The sequence below is a fragment of the Apodemus sylvaticus genome, chromosome 21, assembly GCF_947179515.1.
Source record: "Apodemus sylvaticus chromosome 21, mApoSyl1.1, whole genome shotgun sequence".
In the NCBI taxonomy this organism is placed as follows: domain Eukaryota; kingdom Metazoa; phylum Chordata; class Mammalia; order Rodentia; family Muridae; genus Apodemus; species Apodemus sylvaticus.
The window spans coordinates 5,884,176-5,904,871 of NC_067492.1; the positions used below are offsets into that span (position 1 = coordinate 5,884,176).

Consider the following 20,696-nt stretch of genomic DNA (forward strand, 5'->3'; position numbering starts at 1 on the left):
TCCTTTTTATGGGGTTGCTAGGGATCTGAACCTATGTGCTCATGTCTGAACAAGCAAACATTTAGTGAGCCATCTCCCCAGGCCCCATTCTTCATTTGATTTGAGTCTCATGTAGCCAAGGCTGACTTTGAACTCCTGATCCTTTTGCCTCCACTGCTTGAGAGCCAAGATTACAGGGATATGCCAGCTTTATTTGTTTGTTTTTTGTTTTAATTCCTGGGTCTTCCACTGACTTAGAACTCAATATGTAGACCAGTCTTGCTTCAAACTTGATACCTCCAGGCCTCCTGGTCCTACCTCTCAAATGCAGGTTTTCAGTACCACACCCTACTCTGCCTCAACCATAGCACCTGCCTATGCACACTCACAAACACACCAACAAGAGACACTCATTACCTGTTGACTCTAAAAAAAGTTGTGTGATTCCTTAGAGGCTCAAATCCTGAGACCAGGCCGTGGAAGCTAATATTTCTCAACAACAGATCCTGTTTCCTTTGACCCATTTCCTTCAGGGAGATCAAAGACAGCTCAGATATGATGACTGTGATGTTCCTGAAGGTTGAAACTTCAGTCATTTCCTTATTCCTTCAACACGTGCATATTTCACATATTCGTTCAGCAGGTGTGTGCATTTGAAACCAGGTAGAGGAGTTTCTACTTCAACATTCAGAGAGAAAGCTTGCTGTCAATAGATTTTATTACTGTAGAAAATCAAAGGCATTGGATCCAGTGCCTTAGACATTCTGAATGATAAAGAATGTGCACCTCTGCTCTTCAGCAGGCCTCACCTGGAAGAGTGGCGTCCCCAGCACAGCACCACGGACTGGAAGGTACATGTGGAATTGCACAAAAGAGCAGGCCCATCCCCATCCCCCTTTAATGAAGCGTCTCCAAAACATGCCACGCAAACCCCACCACTACCGCCATTACAGCTGCACCTGTTTCCCTGTTAGCTGGTACAGATACTATAACCCTGCTGTCCAAATAAGAACTTCAGCCTAATGTGCTGTCATAATTGTAATTTGAGGCTAAAGAGTTGCTGGAAGTGTGAAGCTATCCTGGGCTACATAGTGAGTACCAGACCAGCCAGCAATCTGTAAGGAGACCTTGTCTCAAACAAACAAACAAAATATCACACAGGACCAGGTACAGTAAGTAGCTCATGTTTGTAATCTCGGCACTCAGGAGGCTGAAACAGGATTGTGATGTTATTAAGGCCAGCCTGGGCTACATTTGTATCTTCTAGGCCAGTCTGAAAAATAGGATGAAACTCTGATAATACCCATCTTCCCACCCCCAGCCCATCTTAGTAACTTTTTTTTCTTTTTCTTTAGTTTTTTTCCCCCCGGTAACTTTTCTAAAGGAGCAGCTGCAAGAAGTACTGTAAGACCTATCAAGGTAACACACTGCTACTGCCACCCTGTCTGAAAAGAACCTTCTCAGGCTGTAGTGGACTCTGCTAGCAAGCAGCCAACATCAAAGGGGAATGAACCTGTTGTCCACCAGATGTTCTGTGTGCTTACCTCTTACCTGGGCTCACTGTACTTAAGGTGGGAAAATTTCCACTCCTCCACGAGTGTACCTAGCACCATCTTCTAAAGAAGCCTCTTGCACCCATCTTGAGATCTGTGTCTTCAGGAACTATATCTCTGACAACCCAAGGTAAACTAGGGGTGCAGTAGAAAGTATAGACAAAGGCCTCTGCTAATCTTTATTCTATCCCAAGCAGTGTTCTCTCCTCATCAGGAATTCTAGCTTTGTGGTTGACTCAGGAGGCTCCCACTCATTCATCCCCTACCTCTCAGAGGCAACTAGACTCAACCAGACTCTCTTTTAGCTTCCAATTGCCATACAGGACATCCTGGCAGAAACAACCAGAGGAGAAAGAGTTTGACTTACAATTCCCGGTCATAGTCCATCACGGTGGGGAAGTGAGCTGGAACTTGAAACAGCATTCCACTGTCAAAGGGCAGAGAAGAATGAATAAATACTTGATCGCAGTCTACGGGCTGGGATCCCCTGCCTAGGGAAGGATCTTCCCACCTCCATTAACATGATCAAGATAATCTCCCCACAGATGTGCCCACACCACAGGCCAACCTGAACTAAACAATACCTGAGACTCCTCCAAGATGATTCTAGATTGTGCCAAATTGACAAAACTGTCAGCAGACAAGCAGATCTCTGTGAGTTACTGGCCAGCCTTGTCTAAATAGTGAGTTCCAGGTCAGTCAAATGCAATGAGACTCTGTTAAAACAAACAAAACAAAACCACCAAGACCATTCAACAAACTTGGCTGCATGCTATCTCTATCACTTCTACTTAGTTTTTAACTCTTTGAGGCAGAGGCAGAGACTCTTAAGTGGGAATGAAGGGAAGGCCTGCCTTCGCAGGCTGGACCTGCCATTCACCACCTGCGGATGTGTACTGTCTGCTTAGGACCATTTCTTTTTCTCTTTTTCTCTTTTTTCTTTTTCTTTTTCTTTTTCTTTCTTTCTTTCTTTCTTTTTTTTTTTTTTTTTCTTTTTTGGAGTCAGCTCAGCAGTTAAGAACACTCACTGCTCTTGCAGAGGAGGACCATGGTTCAATTCCCAGCACCCAGATGGTGGCTCACAACTGTCTGTAACTCCACTTGCAGTGGGGTCTGATGCCCACAATACTAGGCACATGTGATACATACTCATACATGCAGGCAAAACACTCATGCATAAATTAATAAGCTAAATCTTTAAAAAATTAAAAAATACTTACATGCATAAGAATAAAGAGAAATTATTACTAGGAAAAATAATCATCTTGGATGAGTCTCAGGGATGTTTTTCTTTGTATTATAGGTTTTTGTTTTTTGAGACAGGCTTCCTCTGAGTAGCCCTGGCTGACCTGGAACTTGATCTGTAGACCAGGCTGGCCTCGAACGCAGATATCCGCCTGCTGCTGCCTCCCAAGTGCTGGATTACTGTGTGTCACCATGTCCAGCTTTGTATCCTAGTTTTTATCTTGAGCTGTAGGTTTTAACCTGTTTGTTTGGGGACAGTTAGAATGGTGTAGGTGTTACCCTGTTTGGGGACAGTTAGAATGGTGTAGGTGTTACCCTGTTTGGGGACAGTTAGAATGGTGTAGGTTTTACCCTGTTTGGGGACAGTTAGAATGGTGTAGGTGTTACCCTGTTTGGGGACAGTTAGAATGGTGTAGGTTTTACCCTGTTTGGGGACAGTTAGAATGGTGTAGGTTTTACCCTGTTTGGGGACAGTTAGAATGGTGTAGGTGTTACCCTGTTTGGGGACAGTTAGAATGGTGTAGGTGTTACCCTGTTTGGGGACAGTTAGAATGGTGTAGGTGTTACCCTGTTTGGGGACAGTTAGAATGGTGTAGGTTTTACCCTGTTTGGGGACAGTTAGAATGGTGTAGGTTTTACCCTGTTTGGGGACAGTTAGAATGCTGTAGGTTTTACCCTGTTTGGGGACAGTTAGAATGGTGTAGGTTTTACCCTGTTTGGGGACAGTTAGAATGGTGTAGGTTTTACCCTGTTTGGGGACAGTTAGAATGGTGTAGGTGTTACCCTGTTTGGGGACAGTTAGAATGGTGTAGGTGTTACCCTGTTTGGGGACAGTTAGATTGGTGTAGGTGTTACCCTGTTTGGGGACAGTTAGAATGGTGTAGGTGTTACCCTGTTTGGGGACAGTTAGAATGGTGTAGGTGTTACCCTGTTTGGGGACAGTTAGAATGGTGTAGGTGTTACCCTGTTTGGGGACAGTTAGAATGGTGTAGGTGTTACCCTGTTTGGGGACAGTTAGAATGGTGTAGGTTTTACCCTGTTTGGGGACAGTTAGAATGGTGTAGGTGTTACCCTGTTTGGGGACAGTTAGAATGGTGTAGGTTTTACCCTGTTTGGGGACAGTTAGAATGGTGTAGGTTTTAACCTGTTTGGGGACAGTTAGAATGGTGTAGGTGTTACCCTGTTTGGGGACAGTTAGAATGGTGTAGGTTTTACCCTGTTTGGGGACAGTTAGAATGGTGTAGGTTTTACCCTCTTTGGGGACAGTTAGAATGGTGTAGGTTTTACCCTGTTTGGGGACAGTTAGAATGGTGTAGGTTTTACCCTGTTTGGGGACAGTTAGAATGGTGTAGGTTTTACCCTGTTTGGGGACAGTTAGAATGGTGGCTTGCTTTTTCCAATTTGTGTGGCTGATTTTCCAGGCTCTCCTGTGGACCGCCTTCTGTGCCTGCATTGCAGATCTTTGTAACAAAGGAAGAGACATAACTTAATGAGAGTGAAGCCAGTGGTGGGTCACATTTTCTCCATTCATCTTACCTAGAAGCCCTGGTGGTGGCCCCACTGTGTAACCATGGGTAAGTAGTTTCAGGTTTGAGTGTCAGTTTCCTTAACTGTAAAGTGGCAATAAATAATCTTCTCCCTCGGAGTGTGTGGGTCTTCGTGAGGGTGTGATCACACAAAACAGAAACTCCCTCTATAGCAATTCTGCTTTTTCTACCTCCTTTGCCTCTGCTGAGAGCGCTGCAGGTGGTGAAGGCTCATTCAATCACTGTCTTCGCCTTAGAAGACAGCTGCAGGGGGGAGGGGTGCTGTAAAGACCAGGTGGCAAGAAGCATGTGGGAAAACAATGGCCTGGAATGTGTCCTGGGAGCAGGAACTCTGCTTTCCAGGGTGAGCTGCAGTGTGCACAATGAGAACAGAACACAGGCTTTCTGCAGAGTATTCGGAACCCTGGGTTTGGACCCAAGTACAACACTACATTAGTTACTTCATCAGTTTAAATAAATAAAATAAACAAATACAGGCTTTCTGCTGATACAATTTATATATTTTTTCTGGCTACATGGCTTCCAGATCCAGTTCTCCAACACCCCCACCCCCAGTCTGAGTCTATAGGAGTCACCTATGAATTTAAAAACCAGTTAGAGTAGATTCTGTTATTTAGAGCTAAATTCCCTGACAATTTCCATAATTATAGATAAATACAGTGTCTGGTACTAGAAGTGGGGTCAATCAGACTGTACCTGTAGCCTCTGACCTTTCAAGTAGATGAAATAATACATTTCCTTATTGCTTCTGGTGTTCCTACTGAAGCTTCCATCTCCCTATGCTTAAGTGCATGAGAATCAGTTTCACTGAGCGAGGTGGGGCCCAGCGTCCCCATCTACAGATGGATCTGTGGCATATGTAGCATATGTGCGTCCAGGGCAAGAGGAGGTCACGGGTGGGTGGGTGGGTGGGTGGGTGAGTGAGGGGAGGGAAGGGGAGAGGAGGGGAGCAGAGCAGTTCTCCCTGGGGCTAAGGCTGGCACTCACTGCCTGGGCCCCTGCTCCATCAGGGCGGGCGGAGGAGGGCTGAAGGGGTTCGGGGAGGTTGTAGGCTGGCAGCCAGGGCTGGCGTGTGTGGGTGGGGCTCGGGCCGGGCCGTGTGGCGTGCGTGCGCGCCTGCCTGTGGTTCTTGGTGTGCGCTGCGGTACAGTGCGTGTGTCTGCAGGGCCCTGGGCTCGCGTGGGCTCGGCGTAGGGCAGGCGGGCAGGCGGGCAGGGGGGCAGGGGGGCAGCGTTGACAGTGGCGGTGGGCGAGCGCCAGGAGCAGGCTCTTGAGGCTTTCCGGAGCGGTGGCCGTCATCTATGGCCATACCACCCTGAGCGTGCTCGATCTCCTCTGATCTCAGAAGCTAAGCAGGGTCGGGCCTGGTTAGTACTTGAATGGGAGACCGCCTGGGAATACCGGGTGCTGTAGGCTTTTTGGACTCCGCCCCGGCGTGTCCTCTCTTGCTTTTGGTCACTGTCACGACCACAGACGGCCCCTCGGGGACCAGAGACCCGGGCCCAGGGCAGTCCAGCCCCACCCACAACCCACACTCGGGAGAGAGCACCCACCCCCTCGACCTCCTCGAATAGGATGAGGCTTGTATTGCCCATCACCGCTGGCTCCCGGAGCCCTCAGAGTGGGCACCGCCACACCACACCACACCGCACCTCGCTGCAGGGCTGGCTGGCTACCTAGCTGGCAGAGGGTTGGAGGGGAGAGTCTCCATTTGCACCAAGCCCAGGATGGCCTCCAACACCCATCCGACCCACCCATCCATCCTGATCCAACACCGCACTTGGCTCCCACCTTGCCCAGGCAGGGAGGGGGGTGGACCAGGCTACTCCACCCCTCGCCCTCACCCACTCCCTCTCCGTGGGAGGAGTCCCCGAAGAAGCCAGCCACCACCCACCTCTCTAGCCTGCCTCGGGGGGGTCTAGGGAGCTCTGGGGGCCTGTGTCAGAGTGTCTGCTTGTGTCTTGTATCTGGTGCGTGAGTTCATGCGCTGGTATGTGTGGGTGTGAGAGCACGCAAGAGACTGTTTGACGGGTGTGAGACTGTGTGTTGCCATCTTGCCTTCTGCTAATGCGCCTCTGTGTGTGTGGGTGGGGTGTGTGTGTGTGGGGTGTGTGTGTGTGTGTGTGTGTGTGTGTGTAGCATGAGGGCCCTTCCTGCATACTTGCTCTTCTCAGCCAGTACATACAAGTGTGTGTGCCTGGGAGATTGGGTGGGTGTGCCAGCCCGCTAGTGTGGGAGTGCTGTGTGTATATGTATATGTGTGTGTATGTGTGATGGCATGTGTGCTTTGGGGCCTGGAAGCGCTCGCGCGGGCCCGCACAGTGCGATCATGCTTGTGAGTGCGTGTGTGGATGTGCGTGTGTGTGCGCACGCACGCGTGTAACCGGTCCTCAAGTTCCCACTTCTGTGCATCAGTAGCGTGTGTGGGCCGGCGCGCTTTCTCGCCCGGGGGCGGCCTCGAGCCCTTGCTCGTGTCGGGCGCTTTGTGCCCCTGTGTGGGTATTGTGTGTGCGCCCGCTCGCTCCAAAGGGAGGGCACGGACGGTGCCTGGCTCCCGGGCTAGCCTGTGCCGCCGGGTGTGGCTGTGCGGATGCTGGGTGGGATGGGATGCCAGCCATCCACAGTCGGTCGAATTCCCGTGCGTGTCCAGGCTGAGGGTCCCAGTCCGGGGCACGGGGATGGACGGAGGGACGGACGGTGCAGTGAGCGAGGTGGGGCCCAGCGTCCCCGATTCCAGATTCCAGAAGCCGGACTGTCCTCCTGGTCCTCATCGAGCGTCCAGGGCAAGAGGAGGTCACGCGTGGGTGGGTGGGTGGGTGGGTGGGTGGGGATGCTGGTCCAAGAACCTTCGGGGAGCGGAGGGGAGGGGAGGGGAGAAGAGGAGAGGGGAGGGGAGGGGAGGGCAGAGGAGGGGAGCGGAGGGGAGGGGAGCAGCAGGAGAAGGAGAGTTCTCCGTGGGGCCAAGGCTGGCACTCACTGTCTGGGCCCGTGCTCCATCGGGGCGGGCGGAGGAGGGCTGAAGGGGTTCGGGGAGGTTGTAGGCTGGCAGCCAGGGCTGGCGCGTGTGGGTGGGGCTCGGGCCGGGCCGAGTGGCGTGCGTGGTGCGTGCGCGCCTGCCTGTGGTTCTTGGTGTGCGCTGCGGTACAGTGCGTGTGTCTGCGGGGCCCTGGGCTCGCGTGGGCTCGGCGTCGGGCGGGCGGGCGGGCAGGGGGGGGCAGGGGGGCAGGGGGGCAGCGTTGACAGTGGCGGAGGGCGAGCGCCGGCAGCAGGCTCTTGGGGCTTTCCGGAGCGGCGGCCGTCGTCTACGGCCATACCACCCTGAACGCGCCCGATCTCGTCTGATCTCGGAAGCTAAGCAGGGTCGGGCCTGGTTAGTACTTGGATGGGAGACCGCCTGGGAATACCGGGTGCTGTAGGCTTTTTGGACTCCGCCCCGGCGGCGTGTCCTCTCTTGCTTTTGGTCACGGGACCAGAGACCCGGGCCCAGGGCAGTCCAGTCCCACCCACACCCCACACGCGGGAAAGAGCACCCCCCACCCCCCCTCGTCCTCCTCGCATAGGACGAGGCTTGTATCGCCCATCACCGCTGGCTCCCGGAGCCCTCAGAGTGGCCACCGCCACACCACACCACACCGCACCTCCCTGCAGGGCTGGCTGGCTGGCTAGCTAGCTGGCTGGCAGAGGGTTGGAGGGGAGAGCCCGTCTCTATTTGCACCAAGCCCAGGATGCCCTCCAACACCCATCCGACCCACCCATCCTGATCCAACACCGCACTTGGCTCCCACCTTGCCCAGGCAGGGAGGGGGGTGGACCAGGCTACTCCACCCCTCGCCCTCGCCCAGTCCCTCTCCGTGGGAGGAGTCCCCGAAGAAGCCAGCCACCACCCGCCTCTCTAGCCTGCCTCGGGAGGTCTAGGGAGCTGTGGGGGCCTGTGTCAGTGTGTCTGCTTGTGTCTTGTGTCTGGTGCTGCGTGAGTTCATGCGCTGGTATGTGTGGGTGTGAGAGAGAGCACGCAAGAGACTGTTTGACGGGTGTGAGACTGTGTGTTGCCATCTTGCCTTCTGCTAATGCGCCTCTGTGTGTGTGTGGGTTGTGTGTGTGTGTGTGTGTGTGTGTGTGTGTGTGTGTGTGTGTAGCATGAGGGCCCTTCCTGCATACTTGCTCTTCTCAGCCAGTACCTACAAGTGTGTGTGCCTGGGAGATTGGGTGGGTGTGCCAGCCCGCTAGTGTGGGAGTGCTGTGTGTATATGTATATGTGTGTGTATGTGTGATGGCATGTGTGCTTTGGGGCCTGGAAGTGCTCGCGCGGGCCCGCGCAGTGCGATCATGCTTGTGAGTGCGTGTGTGGATGTGCGTGTGTGTGCGCACGCACGCGTGTAACCGGTCCTCAAGTTCCCACTTCTGTGCATCAGTAGCGTGTGTGGGCCGGCGCGCTTTCTCGCCCGGGGGCGGCCTCGAGCCCTTGCTCGTGTCGGGCGCTTTGTGCCCCTGTGTGGGTATTGTGTGTGCGCCCGCTCGCTCCAAAGGGAGGGCACGGACGGTGCCTGGCTCCCGGGCTAGCCTGTGCCGCCGGGTGTGGCTGTGCGGATGCTGGGTGGGATGGGATGCCAGCCATCCACAGTCGGTCGAATTCCCGTGCGTGTCCAGGCTGAGGGTCCCAGTCCGGGGCACGGGGATGGACGGAGGGACGGACGGTGCAGTGAGCGAGGTGGGGCCCAGCGTCCCCGATTCCAGATTCCAGAAGCCGGACTGTCCTCCTGGTCCTCATCGAGCGTCCAGGGCAAGAGGAGGTCACGCGTGGGTGGGTGGGTGGGTGGGTGGGTGGGTGGGGATGCTGGTCCAAGAACCTTCGGGGAGCGGAGGGGAGGGGAGGGGAGAAGAGGAGAGGGGAGGGGAGGGGAGGGGAGGGCAGAGGAGGGGAGCGGAGGGGAGGGGAGCAGCAGGAGAAGGAGAGTTCTCCGTGGGGCCAAGGCTGGCACTCACTGTCTGGGCCCGTGCTCCATCGGGGCGGGCGGAGGAGGGCTGAAGGGGTTCGGGGAGGTTGTAGGCTGGCAGCCAGGGCTGGCGCGTGTGGGTGGGGCTCGGGCCGGGCCGAGTGGCGTGCGTGGTGCGTGCGCGCCTGCCTGTGGTTCTTGGTGTGCGCTGCGGTACAGTGCGTGTGTCTGCGGGGCCCTGGGCTCGCGTGGGCTCGGCGTCGGGCGGGCGGGCGGGCAGGGGGGGCAGGGGGGCAGGGGGGCAGCGTTGACAGTGGCGGAGGGCGAGCGCCGGCAGCAGGCTCTTGGGGCTTTCCGGAGCGGCGGCCGTCGTCTACGGCCATACCACCCTGAACGCGCCCGATCTCGTCTGATCTCGGAAGCTAAGCAGGGTCGGGCCTGGTTAGTACTTGGATGGGAGACCGCCTGGGAATACCGGGTGCTGTAGGCTTTTTGGACTCCGCCCCGGCGGCGTGTCCTCTCTTGCTTTTGGTCACGGGACCAGAGACCCGGGCCCAGGGCAGTCCAGTCCCACCCACACCCCACACGCGGGAAAGAGCACCCCCCACCCCCCCTCGTCCTCCTCGCATAGGACGAGGCTTGTATCGCCCATCACCGCTGGCTCCCGGAGCCCTCAGAGTGGCCACCGCCACACCACACCACACCGCACCTCCCTGCAGGGCTGGCTGGCTGGCTAGCTAGCTAGCTGGCAGAGGGTTGGAGGGGAGAGCCCGTCTCTATTTGCACCAAGCCCAGGATGCCCTCCAACACCCATCCGACCCACCCATCCTGATCCAACACCGCACTTGGCTCCCACCTTGCCCAGGCAGGGAGGGGGGTGGACCAGGCTACTCCACCCCTCGCCCTCGCCCAGTCCCTCTCCGTGGGAGGAGTCCCCGAAGAAGCCAGCCACCACCCGCCTCTCTAGCCTGCCTCGGGAGGTCTAGGGAGCTGTGGGGGCCTGTGTCAGTGTGTCTGCTTGTGTCTTGTGTCTGGTGCTGCGTGAGTTCATGCGCTGGTATGTGTGGGTGTGAGAGAGAGCACGCAAGAGACTGTTTGACGGGTGTGAGACTGTGTGTTGCCATCTTGCCTTCTGCTAATGCGCCTCTGTGTGTGTGTGGGTTGTGTGTGTGTGTGTGTGTGTGTGTGTGTGTGTGTGTGTGTGTAGCATGAGGGCCCTTCCTGCATACTTGCTCTTCTCAGCCAGTACCTACAAGTGTGTGTGCCTGGGAGATTGGGTGGGTGTGCCAGCCCGCTAGTGTGGGAGTGCTGTGTGTATATGTATATGTGTGTGTATGTGTGATGGCATGTGTGCTTTGGGGCCTGGAAGTGCTCGCGCGGGCCCGCGCAGTGCGATCATGCTTGTGAGTGCGTGTGTGGATGTGCGTGTGTGTGCGCACGCACGCGTGTAACCGGTCCTCAAGTTCCCACTTCTGTGCATCAGTAGCGTGTGTGGGCCGGCGCGCTTTCTCGCCCGGGGGCGGCCTCGAGCCCTTGCTCGTGTCGGGCGCTTTGTGCCCCTGTGTGGGTATTGTGTGTGCGCCCGCTCGCTCCAAAGGGAGGGCACGGACGGTGCCTGGCTCCCGGGCTAGCCTGTGCCGCCGGGTGTGGCTGTGCGGATGCTGGGTGGGATGGGATGCCAGCCATCCACAGTCGGTCGAATTCCCGTGCGTGTCCAGGCTGAGGGTCCCAGTCCGGGGCACGGGGATGGACGGAGGGACGGACGGTGCAGTGAGCGAGGTGGGGCCCAGCGTCCCCGATTCCAGATTCCAGAAGCCGGACTGTCCTCCTGGTCCTCATCGAGCGTCCAGGGCAAGAGGAGGTCACGCGTGGGTGGGTGGGTGGGTGGGTGGGTGGGTGGGGATGCTGGTCCAAGAACCTTCGGGGAGCGGAGGGGAGGGGAGGGGAGAAGAGGAGAGGGGAGGGGAGGGGAGGGGAGGGCAGAGGAGGGGAGCGGAGGGGAGGGGAGCAGCAGGAGAAGGAGAGTTCTCCGTGGGGCCAAGGCTGGCACTCACTGTCTGGGCCCGTGCTCCATCGGGGCGGGCGGAGGAGGGCTGAAGGGGTTCGGGGAGGTTGTAGGCTGGCAGCCAGGGCTGGCGCGTGTGGGTGGGGCTCGGGCCGGGCCGAGTGGCGTGCGTGGTGCGTGCGCGCCTGCCTGTGGTTCTTGGTGTGCGCTGCGGTACAGTGCGTGTGTCTGCGGGGCCCTGGGCTCGCGTGGGCTCGGCGTCGGGCGGGCGGGCGGGCAGGGGGGGGCAGGGGGGCAGGGGGGCAGCGTTGACAGTGGCGGAGGGCGAGCGCCGGCAGCAGGCTCTTGGGGCTTTCCGGAGCGGCGGCCGTCGTCTATGGCCATACCACCCTGAACGCGCCCGATCTCGTCTGATCTCGGAAGCTAAGCAGGGTCGGGCCTGGTTAGTACTTGGATGGGAGACCGCCTGGGAATACCGGGTGCTGTAGGCTTTTTGGACTCCGCCCCGGCGGCGTGTCCTCTCTTGCTTTTGGTCACGGGACCAGAGACCCGGGCCCAGGGCAGTCCAGTCCCACCCACACCCCACACGCGGGAAAGAGCACCCCCCACCCCCCCTCGTCCTCCTCGCATAGGACGAGGCTTGTATCACCCATCACCGCTGGCTCCCGGAGCCCTCAGAGTGGCCACCGCCACACCACACCACACCGCACCTCCCTGCAGGGCTGGCTGGCTGGCTAGCTAGCTGGCTGGCAGAGGGTTGGAGGGGAGAGCCCGTCTCTATTTGCACCAAGCCCAGGATGCCCTCCAACACCCATCCGACCCACCCATCCTGATCCAACACCGCACTTGGCTCCCACCTTGCCCAGGCAGGGAGGGGGGTGGACCAGGCTACTCCACCCCTCGCCCTCGCCCAGTCCCTCTCCGTGGGAGGAGTCCCCGAAGAAGCCAGCCACCACCCGCCTCTCTAGCCTGCCTCGGGAGGTCTAGGGAGCTGTGGGGGCCTGTGTCAGTGTGTCTGCTTGTGTCTTGTGTCTGGTGCTGCGTGAGTTCATGCGCTGGTATGTGTGGGTGTGAGAGAGAGCACGCAAGAGACTGTTTGACGGGTGTGAGACTGTGTGTTGCCATCTTGCCTTCTGCTAATGCGCCTCTGTGTGTGTGTGGGTTGTGTGTGTGTGTGTGTGTGTGTGTGTGTGTGTGTAGCATGAGGGCCCTTCCTGCATACTTGCTCTTCTCAGCCAGTACATACAAGTGTGTGTGCCTGGGAGATTGGGTGGGTGTGCCAGCCCGCTAGTGTGGGAGTGCTGTGTGTATATGTATATGTGTGTGTATGTGTGATGGCATGTGTGCTTTGGGGCCTGGAAGTGCTCGCGCGGGGCCCGCGCAGTGCGATCATGCTTGTGAGTGCGTGTGTGGATGTGCGTGTGTGTGCGCACGCACGCGTGTAACCGGTCCTCAAGTTCCCACTTCTGTGCATCAGTAGCGTGTGTGGGCCGGCGCGCTTTCTCGCCCGGGGGCGGCCTCGAGCCCTTGCTCGTGTCGGGCGCTTTGTGCCCCTGTGTGGGGGTATTGTGTGTGCGCCCGCTCGCTCCAAAGGGAGGGCACGGACGGTGCCTGGCTCCCGGGCTAGCCTGTGCCGCCGGGTGTGGCTGTGCGGATGCTGGGTGGGATGGGATGCCAGCCATCCACAGTCGGTCGAATTCCCGTGCGTGTCCAGGCTGAGGGTCCCAGTCCGGGGCACGGGGATGGACGGAGGGACGGACGGTGCAGTGAGCGAGGTGGGGCCCAGCGTCCCCGATTCCAGATTCCAGAAGCCGGACTGTCCTCCTGGTCCTCATCGAGCGTCCAGGGCAAGAGGAGGTCACGCGTGGGTGGGTGGGTGGGTGGGTGGGTGGGTGGGGATGCTGGTCCAAGAACCTTCGGGGAGCGGAGGGGAGGGGAGGGGAGAAGAGGAGAGGGGAGGGGAGGGGAGGGGAGGGCAGAGGAGGGGAGCGGAGGGGAGGGGAGCAGCAGGAGAAGGAGAGTTCTCCGTGGGGCCAAGGCTGGCACTCACTGTCTGGGCCCGTGCTCCATCGGGGCGGGCGGAGGAGGGCTGAAGGGGTTCGGGGAGGTTGTAGGCTGGCAGCCAGGGCTGGCGCGTGTGGGTGGGGCTCGGGCCGGGCCGAGTGGCGTGCGTGGTGCGTGCGCGCCTGCCTGTGGTTCTTGGTGTGCGCTGCGGTACAGTGCGTGTGTCTGCGGGGCCCTGGGCTCGCGTGGGCTCGGCGTCGGGCGGGCGGGCGGGCAGGGGGGGGCAGGGGGGCAGGGGGGGCAGCGTTGACAGTGGCGGAGGGCGAGCGCCGGCAGCAGGCTCTTGGGGCTTTCCGGAGCGGCGGCCGTCGTCTACGGCCATACCACCCTGAACGCGCCCGATCTCGTCTGATCTCGGAAGCTAAGCAGGGTCGGGCCTGGTTAGTACTTGGATGGGAGACCGCCTGGGAATACCGGGTGCTGTAGGCTTTTTGGACTCCGCCCCGGCGGCGTGTCCTCTCTTGCTTTTGGTCACGGGACCAGAGACCCGGGCCCAGGGCAGTCCAGTCCCACCCACACCCCACACGCGGGAAAGAGCACCCCCCACCCCCCCTCGTCCTCCTCGCATAGGACGAGGCTTGTATCACCCATCACCGCTGGCTCCCGGAGCCCTCAGAGTGGCCACCGCCACACCACACCACACCGCACCTCCCTGCAGGGCTGGCTGGCTGGCTAGCTAGCTGGCTGGCAGAGGGTTGGAGGGGAGAGCCCGTCTCTATTTGCACCAAGACCAGGATGCCCTCCAACACCCATCCGACCCACCCATCCTGATCCAACACCGCACTTGGCTCCCACCTTGCCCAGGCAGGGAGGGGGGTGGACCAGGCTACTCCACCCCTCGCCCTCGCCCAGTCCCTCTCCGTGGGAGGAGTCCCCGAAGAAGCCAGCCACCACCCGCCTCTCTAGCCTGCCTCGGGAGGTCTAGGGAGCTGTGGGGGCCTGTGTCAGTGTGTCTGCTTGTGTCTTGTGTCTGGTGCTGCGTGAGTTCATGCGCTGGTATGTGTGGGTGTGAGAGAGAGCACGCAAGAGACTGTTTGACGGGTGTGAGACTGTGTGTTGCCATCTTGCCTTCTGCTAATGCGCCTCTGTGTGTGTGTGTGTGTGTGTGTGTGTGTGTGTGTGTGTGTGTGTGTGTGTGTGTGTAGCATGAGGGCCCTTCCTGCATACTTGCTCTTCTCAGCCAGTACATACAAGTGTGTGTGCCTGGGAGATTGGGTGGGTGTGCCAGCCCGCTAGTGTGGGAGTGCTGTGTGTATATGTATATGTGTGTGTATGTGTGATGGCATGTGTGCTTTGGGGCCTGGAAGTGCTCGCGCGGGCCCGCGCAGTGCGATCATGCTTGTGAGTGCGTGTGTGGATGTGCGTGTGTGTGCGCACGCACGCGTGTAACCGGTCCTCAAGTTCCCACTTCTGTGCATCAGTAGCGTGTGTGGGCCGGCGCGCTTTCTCGCCCGGGGGCGGCCTCGAGCCCTTGCTCGTGTCGGGCGCTTTGTGCCCCTGTGTGGGTATTGTGTGTGCGCCCGCTCGCTCCAAAGGGAGGGCACGGACGGTGCCTGGCTCCCGGGCTAGCCTGTGCCGCCGGGTGTGGCTGTGCGGATGCTGGGTGGGATGGGATGCCAGCCATCCACAGTCGGTCGAATTCCCGTGCGTGTCCAGGCTGAGGGTCCCAGTCCGGGGCACGGGGATGGACGGAGGGACGGACGGTGCAGTGAGCGAGGTGGGGCCCAGCGTCCCCGATTCCAGATTCCAGAAGCCGGACTGTCCTCCTGGTCCTCATCGAGCGTCCAGGGCAAGAGGAGGTCACGCGTGGGTGGGTGGGTGGGTGGGTGGGTGGGTGGGGATGCTGGTCCAAGAACCTTCGGGGAGCGGAGGGGAGGGGAGGGGAGAAGAGGAGAGGGGAGGGGAGGGGAGGGCAGAGGAGGGGAGCGGAGGGGAGGGGAGCAGCAGGAGAAGGAGAGTTCTCCGTGGGGCCAAGGCTGGCACTCACTGTCTGGGCCCGTGCTCCATCGGGGCGGGCGGAGGAGGGCTGAAGGGGTTCGGGGAGGTTGTAGGCTGGCAGCCAGGGCTGGCGCGTGTGGGTGGGGCTCGGGCCGGGCCGAGTGGCGTGCGTGGTGCGTGCGCGCCTGCCTGTGGTTCTTGGTGTGCGCTGCGGTACAGTGCGTGTGTCTGCGGGGCCCTGGGCTCGCGTGGGCTCGGCGTCGGGCGGGCGGGCGGGCAGGGGGGGGCAGGGGGGCAGGGGGGCAGCGTTGACAGTGGCGGAGGGCGAGCGCCGGCAGCAGGCTCTTGGGGCTTTCCGGAGCGGCGGCCGTCGTCTACGGCCATACCACCCTGAACGCGCCCGATCTCGTCTGATCTCGGAAGCTAAGCAGGGTCGGGCCTGGTTAGTACTTGGATGGGAGACCGCCTGGGAATACCGGGTGCTGTAGGCTTTTTGGACTCCGCCCCGGCGGCGTGTCCTCTCTTGCTTTTGGTCACGGGACCAGAGACCCGGGCCCAGGGCAGTCCAGTCCCACCCACACCCCACACGCGGGAAAGAGCACCCCCCACCCCCCCTCGTCCTCCTCGCATAGGACGAGGCTTGTATCACCCATCACCGCTGGCTCCCGGAGCCCTCAGAGTGGCCACCGCCACACCACACCACACCGCACCTCCCTGCAGGGCTGGCTGGCTGGCTAGCTAGCTGGCTGGCAGAGGGTTGGAGGGGAGAGCCCGTCTCTATTTGCACCAAGCCCAGGATGCCCTCCAACACCCATCCGACCCACCCATCCTGATCCAACACCGCACTTGGCTCCCACCTTGCCCAGGCAGGGAGGGGGGTGGACCAGGCTACTCCACCCCTCGCCCTCGCCCAGTCCCTCTCCGTGGGAGGAGTCCCCGAAGAAGCCAGCCACCACCCGCCTCTCCTCTATAGCCTGCCTCGGGAGGTCTAGGGAGCTGTGGGGGCCTGTGTCAGTGTGTCTGCTTGTGTCTTGTGTCTGGTGCTGCGTGAGTTCATGCGCTGGTATGTGTGGGTGTGAGAGAGAGCACGCAAGAGACTGTTTGACGGGTGTGAGACTGTGTGTTGCCATCTTGCCTTCTGCTAATGCGCCTCTGTGTGTGTGTGGGTTGTGTGTGTGTGTGTGTGTGTGTGTGTGTGTGTGTGTGTGTGTGTGTGTGTAGCATGAGGGCCCTTCCTGCATACTTGCTCTTCTCAGCCAGTACATACAAGTGTGTGTGCCTGGGAGATTGGGTGGGTGTGCCAGCCCGCTAGTGTGGGAGTGCTGTGTGTATATGTATATGTGTGTGTATGTGTGATGGCATGTGTGCTTTGGGGCCTGGAAGTGCTCGCGCGGGCCCGCGCAGTGCGATCATGCTTGTGAGTGCGTGTGTGGATGTGCGTGTGTGTGCGCACGCACGCGTGTAACCGGTCCTCAAGTTCCCACTTCTGTGCATCAGTAGCGTGTGTGGGCCGGCGCGCTTTCTCGCCCGGGGGCGGCCTCGAGCCCTTGCTCGTGTCGGGCGCTTTGTGCCCCTGTGTGGGTATTGTGTGTGCGCCCGCTCGCTCCAAAGGGAGGGCACGGACGGTGCCTGGCTCCCGGGCTAGCCTGTGCCGCCGGGTGTGGCTGTGCGGATGCTGGGTGGGATGGGATGCCAGCCATCCACAGTCGGTCGAATTCCCGTGCGTGTCCAGGCTGAGGGTCCCAGTCCGGGGCACGGGGATGGACGGAGGGACGGACGGTGCAGTGAGCGAGGTGGGGCCCAGCGTCCCCGATTCCAGATTCCAGAAGCCGGACTGTCCTCCTGGTCCTCATCGAGCGTCCAGGGCAAGAGGAGGTCACGCGTGGGTGGGTGGGTGGGTGGGTGGGTGGGTGGGTGGGGATGCTGGTCCAAGAACCTTCGGGGAGCGGAGGGGAGGGGAGGGGAGAAGAGGAGAGGGGAGGGGAGGGGAGGGCAGAGGAGGGGAGCGGAGGGGAGGGGAGCAGCAGGAGAAGGAGAGTTCTCCGTGGGGCCAAGGCTGGCACTCACTGTCTGGGCCCGTGCTCCATCGGGGCGGGCGGAGGAGGGCTGAAGGGGTTCGGGGAGGTTGTAGGCTGGCAGCCAGGGCTGGCGCGTGTGGGTGGGGCTCGGGCCGGGCCGAGTGGCGTGCGTGGTGCGTGCGCGCCTGCCTGTGGTTCTTGGTGTGCGCTGCGGTACAGTGCGTGTGTCTGCGGGGCCCTGGGCTCGCGTGGGCTCGGCGTCGGGCGGGCGGGCGGGCAGGGGGGGGCAGGGGGGCAGGGGGGCAGCGTTGACAGTGGCGGAGGGCGAGCGCCGGCAGCAGGCTCTTGGGGCTTTCCGGAGCGGCGGCCGTCGTCTATGGCCATACCACCCTGAACGCGCCCGATCTCGTCTGATCTCGGAAGCTAAGCAGGGTCGGGCCTGGTTAGTACTTGGATGGGAGACCGCCTGGGAATACCGGGTGCTGTAGGCTTTTTGGACTCCGCCCCGGCGGCGTGTCCTCTCTTGCTTTTGGTCACGGGACCAGAGACCCGGGCCCAGGGCAGTCCAGTCCCACCCACACCCCACACGCGGGAAAGAGCACCCCCCACCCCCCCTCGTCCTCCTCGCATAGGACTAGGCTTGTATCGCCCATCACCGCTGGCTCCCGGAGCCCTCAGAGTGGCCACCGCCACACCACACCACACCGCACCTCCCTGCAGGGCTGGCTGGCTGGCTAGCTAGCTGGCTGGCAGAGGGTTGGAGGGGAGAGCCCGTCTCTATTTGCACCAAGCCCAGGATGCCCTCCAACACCCATCCGACCCACCCATCCTGATCCAACACCGCACTTGGCTCCCACCTTGCCCAGGCAGGGAGGGGGGTGGACCAGGCTACTCCACCCCTCGCCCTCGCCCAGTCCCTCTCCGTGGGAGGAGTCCCCGAAGAAGCCAGCCACCACCCGCCTCTCTAGCCTGCCTCGGGAGGTCTAGGGAGCTGTGGGGGCCTGTGTCAGTGTGTCTGCTTGTGTCTTGTGTCTGGTGCTGCGTGAGTTCATGCGCTGGTATGTGTGGGTGTGAGAGAGAGCACGCAAGAGACTGTTTGACGGGTGTGAGACTGTGTGTTGCCATCTTGCCTTCTGCTAATGCGCCTCTGTGTGTGTGTGGGTTGTGTGTGTGTGTGGTGTGTGTGTGTGTGTGTGTGTAGCATGAGGGCCCTTCCTGCATACTTGCTCTTCTCAGCCAGTACATACAAGTGTGTGTGCCTGGGAGATTGGGTGGGTGTGCCAGCCCGCTAGTGTGGGAGTGCTGTGTGTATATGTATATGTGTGTGTATGTGTGATGGCATGTGTGCTTTGGGGCCTGGAAGTGCTCGCGCGGGCCCGCGCAGTGCGATCATGCTTGTGAGTGCGTGTGTGGATGTGCGTGTGTGTGCGCACGCACGCGTGTAACCGGTCCTCAAGTTCCCACTTCTGTGCATCAGTAGCGTGTGTGGGCCGGCGCGCTTTCTCGCCCGGGGGGCGGCCTCGAGCCCTTGCTCGTGTCGGGCGCTTTGTGCCCCTGTGTGGGTATTGTGTGTGCGCCCGCTCGCTCCAAAGGGAGGGCACGGACGGTGCCTGGCTCCCGGGCTAGCCTGTGCCGCCGGGTGTGGCTGTGCGGATGCTGGGTGGGATGGGATGCCAGCCATCCACAGTCGGTCGAATTCCCGTGCGTGTCCAGGCTGAGGGTCCCAGTCCGGGGCACGGGGATGGACGGAGGGACGGACGGTGCAGTGAGCGAGGTGGGGCCCAGCGTCCCCGATTCCAGATTCCAGAAGCCGGACTGTCCTCCTGGTCCTCATCGAGCGTCCAGGGCAAGAGGAGGTCACGCGTGGGTGGGTGGGTGGGTGGGTGGGTGGGTGGGGATGCTGGTCCAAGAACCTTCGGGGAGCGGAGGGGAGGGGAGGGGAGAAGAGGAGAGGGGAGGGGAGGGGAGGGCAGAGGAGGGGAGCGGAGGGGAGGGGAGCAGCAGGAGAAGGAGAGTTCTCCGTGGGGCCAAGGCTGGCACTCACTGTCTGGGCCCGTGCTCCATCGGGGCGGGCGGAGGAGGGCTGAAGGGGTTCGGGGAGGTTGTAGGCTGGCAGCCAGGGCTGGCGCGTGTGGGTGGGGCTCGGGCCGGGCCGAGTGGCGTGCGTGGTGCGTGCGCGCCTGCCTGTGGTTCTTGGTGTGCGCTGCGGTACAGTGCGTGTGTCTGCGGGGCCCTGGGCTCGCGTGGGCTCGGCGTCGGGCGGGCGGGCGGGCAGGGGGGGGCAGGGGGGCAGGGGGGCAGCGTTGACAGTGGCGGAGGGCGAGCGCCGGCAGCAGGCTCTTGGGGCTTTCCGGAGCGGCGGCCGTCGTCTACGGCCATACCACCCTGAACGCGCCCGATCTCGTCTGATCTCGGAAGCTAAGCAGGGTCGGGCCTGGTTAGTACTTGGATGGGAGACCGCCTGGGAATACCGGGTGCTGTAGGCTTTTTGGACTCCGCCCCGGCGGCGTGTCCTCTCTTGCTTTTGGTCACGGGACCAGAGACCCGGGCCCAGGGCAGTCCAGTCCCACCCACACCCCACACGCGGGAAAGAGCACCCCCCACCCCCCCTCGTCCTCCTCGCATAGGACTAGGCTTGTATCGCCCATCACCGCTGGCTCCCGGAGCCCTCAGAGTGGCCACCGCCACACCACACCACACCGCACCTCCCTGCAGGGCTGGCTGGCTGGCTAGCTAGCTGGCTGGCAGAGGGTTGGAGGGGAGAGCCCGTCTCTATTTGCACCAAGCCCAGGATGCCCTCCAACACCCATCCGACCCACCCATCCTGATCCAACACCGCACTTGGCTCCCACCTTGCCCAGGCAGGGAGGGGGGTGGACCAGGCTACTCCACCCCTCGCCCTCGCCCAGTCCCTCTCCGTGGGAGGAGTCCCCGAAGAAGCCAGCCACCACCCGCCTCTCTAGCCTGCCTCGGGAGGTCTAGGGAGCTGTGGGGGCCTGTGTCAGTGTGTCTGCTTGTGTCTTGTGTCTGGTGCTGCGTGAGTTCATGCGCTGGTATGTGTGGGTGTGAGAGAGAGCACGCAAGAGACTGTTTGACGGGTGTGAGACTGTGTGTTGCCATCTTGCCTTCTGCTAATGCGCCTCTGTGTGTGTGTGGGTTGTGTGTGTGTGTGTGTGTGTGTGTGTGTGTGTGTGTAGCATGAGGGCCCTTCCTGCATACTTGCTCTTCTCAGCCAGTACATACAAGTGTGTGTGCCTGGGAGATTGGGTGGGTGTGCCAGCCCGCTAGTGTGGGAGTGCTGTGTGTATATGTATATGTGTGTGTATGTGTGATGGCATGTGTGCTTTGGGGCCTGGAAGTGCTCGCGCGGGCCCGCGCAGTGCGATCATGCTTGTGAGTGCGTGTGTGGATGT

The 20,696-nt window shown here is 60.4% G+C and overlaps 7 non-coding genes and 1 pseudogene across 7 annotated transcripts; all 8 read left to right on the top strand.

The window, feature by feature from the left end:
- The first annotated feature begins 5,621 nt into the window (after positions 1-5,621).
- Positions 5,622-5,740, top strand: LOC127672206 (uncharacterized; annotated as a pseudogene).
- Positions 5,741-7,624: 1,884 nt separating this feature from the next.
- LOC127672188 (5S ribosomal RNA) lies at positions 7,625-7,743 on the top strand. The gene has a single exon (XR_007974851.1). It is a non-coding gene; the product is annotated as a 5S ribosomal RNA (ribosomal RNA).
- A 1,886-nt stretch (positions 7,744-9,629) lies between these two features.
- On the top strand, positions 9,630-9,748 carry LOC127672189 (5S ribosomal RNA). The gene has a single exon (XR_007974852.1). It is a non-coding gene; the product is annotated as a 5S ribosomal RNA (ribosomal RNA).
- A 1,887-nt stretch (positions 9,749-11,635) lies between these two features.
- LOC127672202 (5S ribosomal RNA) lies at positions 11,636-11,754 on the top strand. The gene has a single exon (XR_007974866.1). It is a non-coding gene; the product is annotated as a 5S ribosomal RNA (ribosomal RNA).
- Positions 11,755-13,637: 1,883 nt separating this feature from the next.
- On the top strand, positions 13,638-13,756 carry LOC127672190 (5S ribosomal RNA). The gene has a single exon (XR_007974853.1). It is a non-coding gene; the product is annotated as a 5S ribosomal RNA (ribosomal RNA).
- A 1,881-nt stretch (positions 13,757-15,637) lies between these two features.
- On the top strand, positions 15,638-15,756 carry LOC127672191 (5S ribosomal RNA). The gene has a single exon (XR_007974855.1). It is a non-coding gene; the product is annotated as a 5S ribosomal RNA (ribosomal RNA).
- Positions 15,757-17,655: 1,899 nt separating this feature from the next.
- On the top strand, positions 17,656-17,774 carry LOC127672203 (5S ribosomal RNA). The gene has a single exon (XR_007974867.1). It is a non-coding gene; the product is annotated as a 5S ribosomal RNA (ribosomal RNA).
- Positions 17,775-19,650: 1,876 nt separating this feature from the next.
- On the top strand, positions 19,651-19,769 carry LOC127672192 (5S ribosomal RNA). The gene has a single exon (XR_007974856.1). It is a non-coding gene; the product is annotated as a 5S ribosomal RNA (ribosomal RNA).
- Positions 19,770-20,696: the final 927 nt, after the last annotated feature.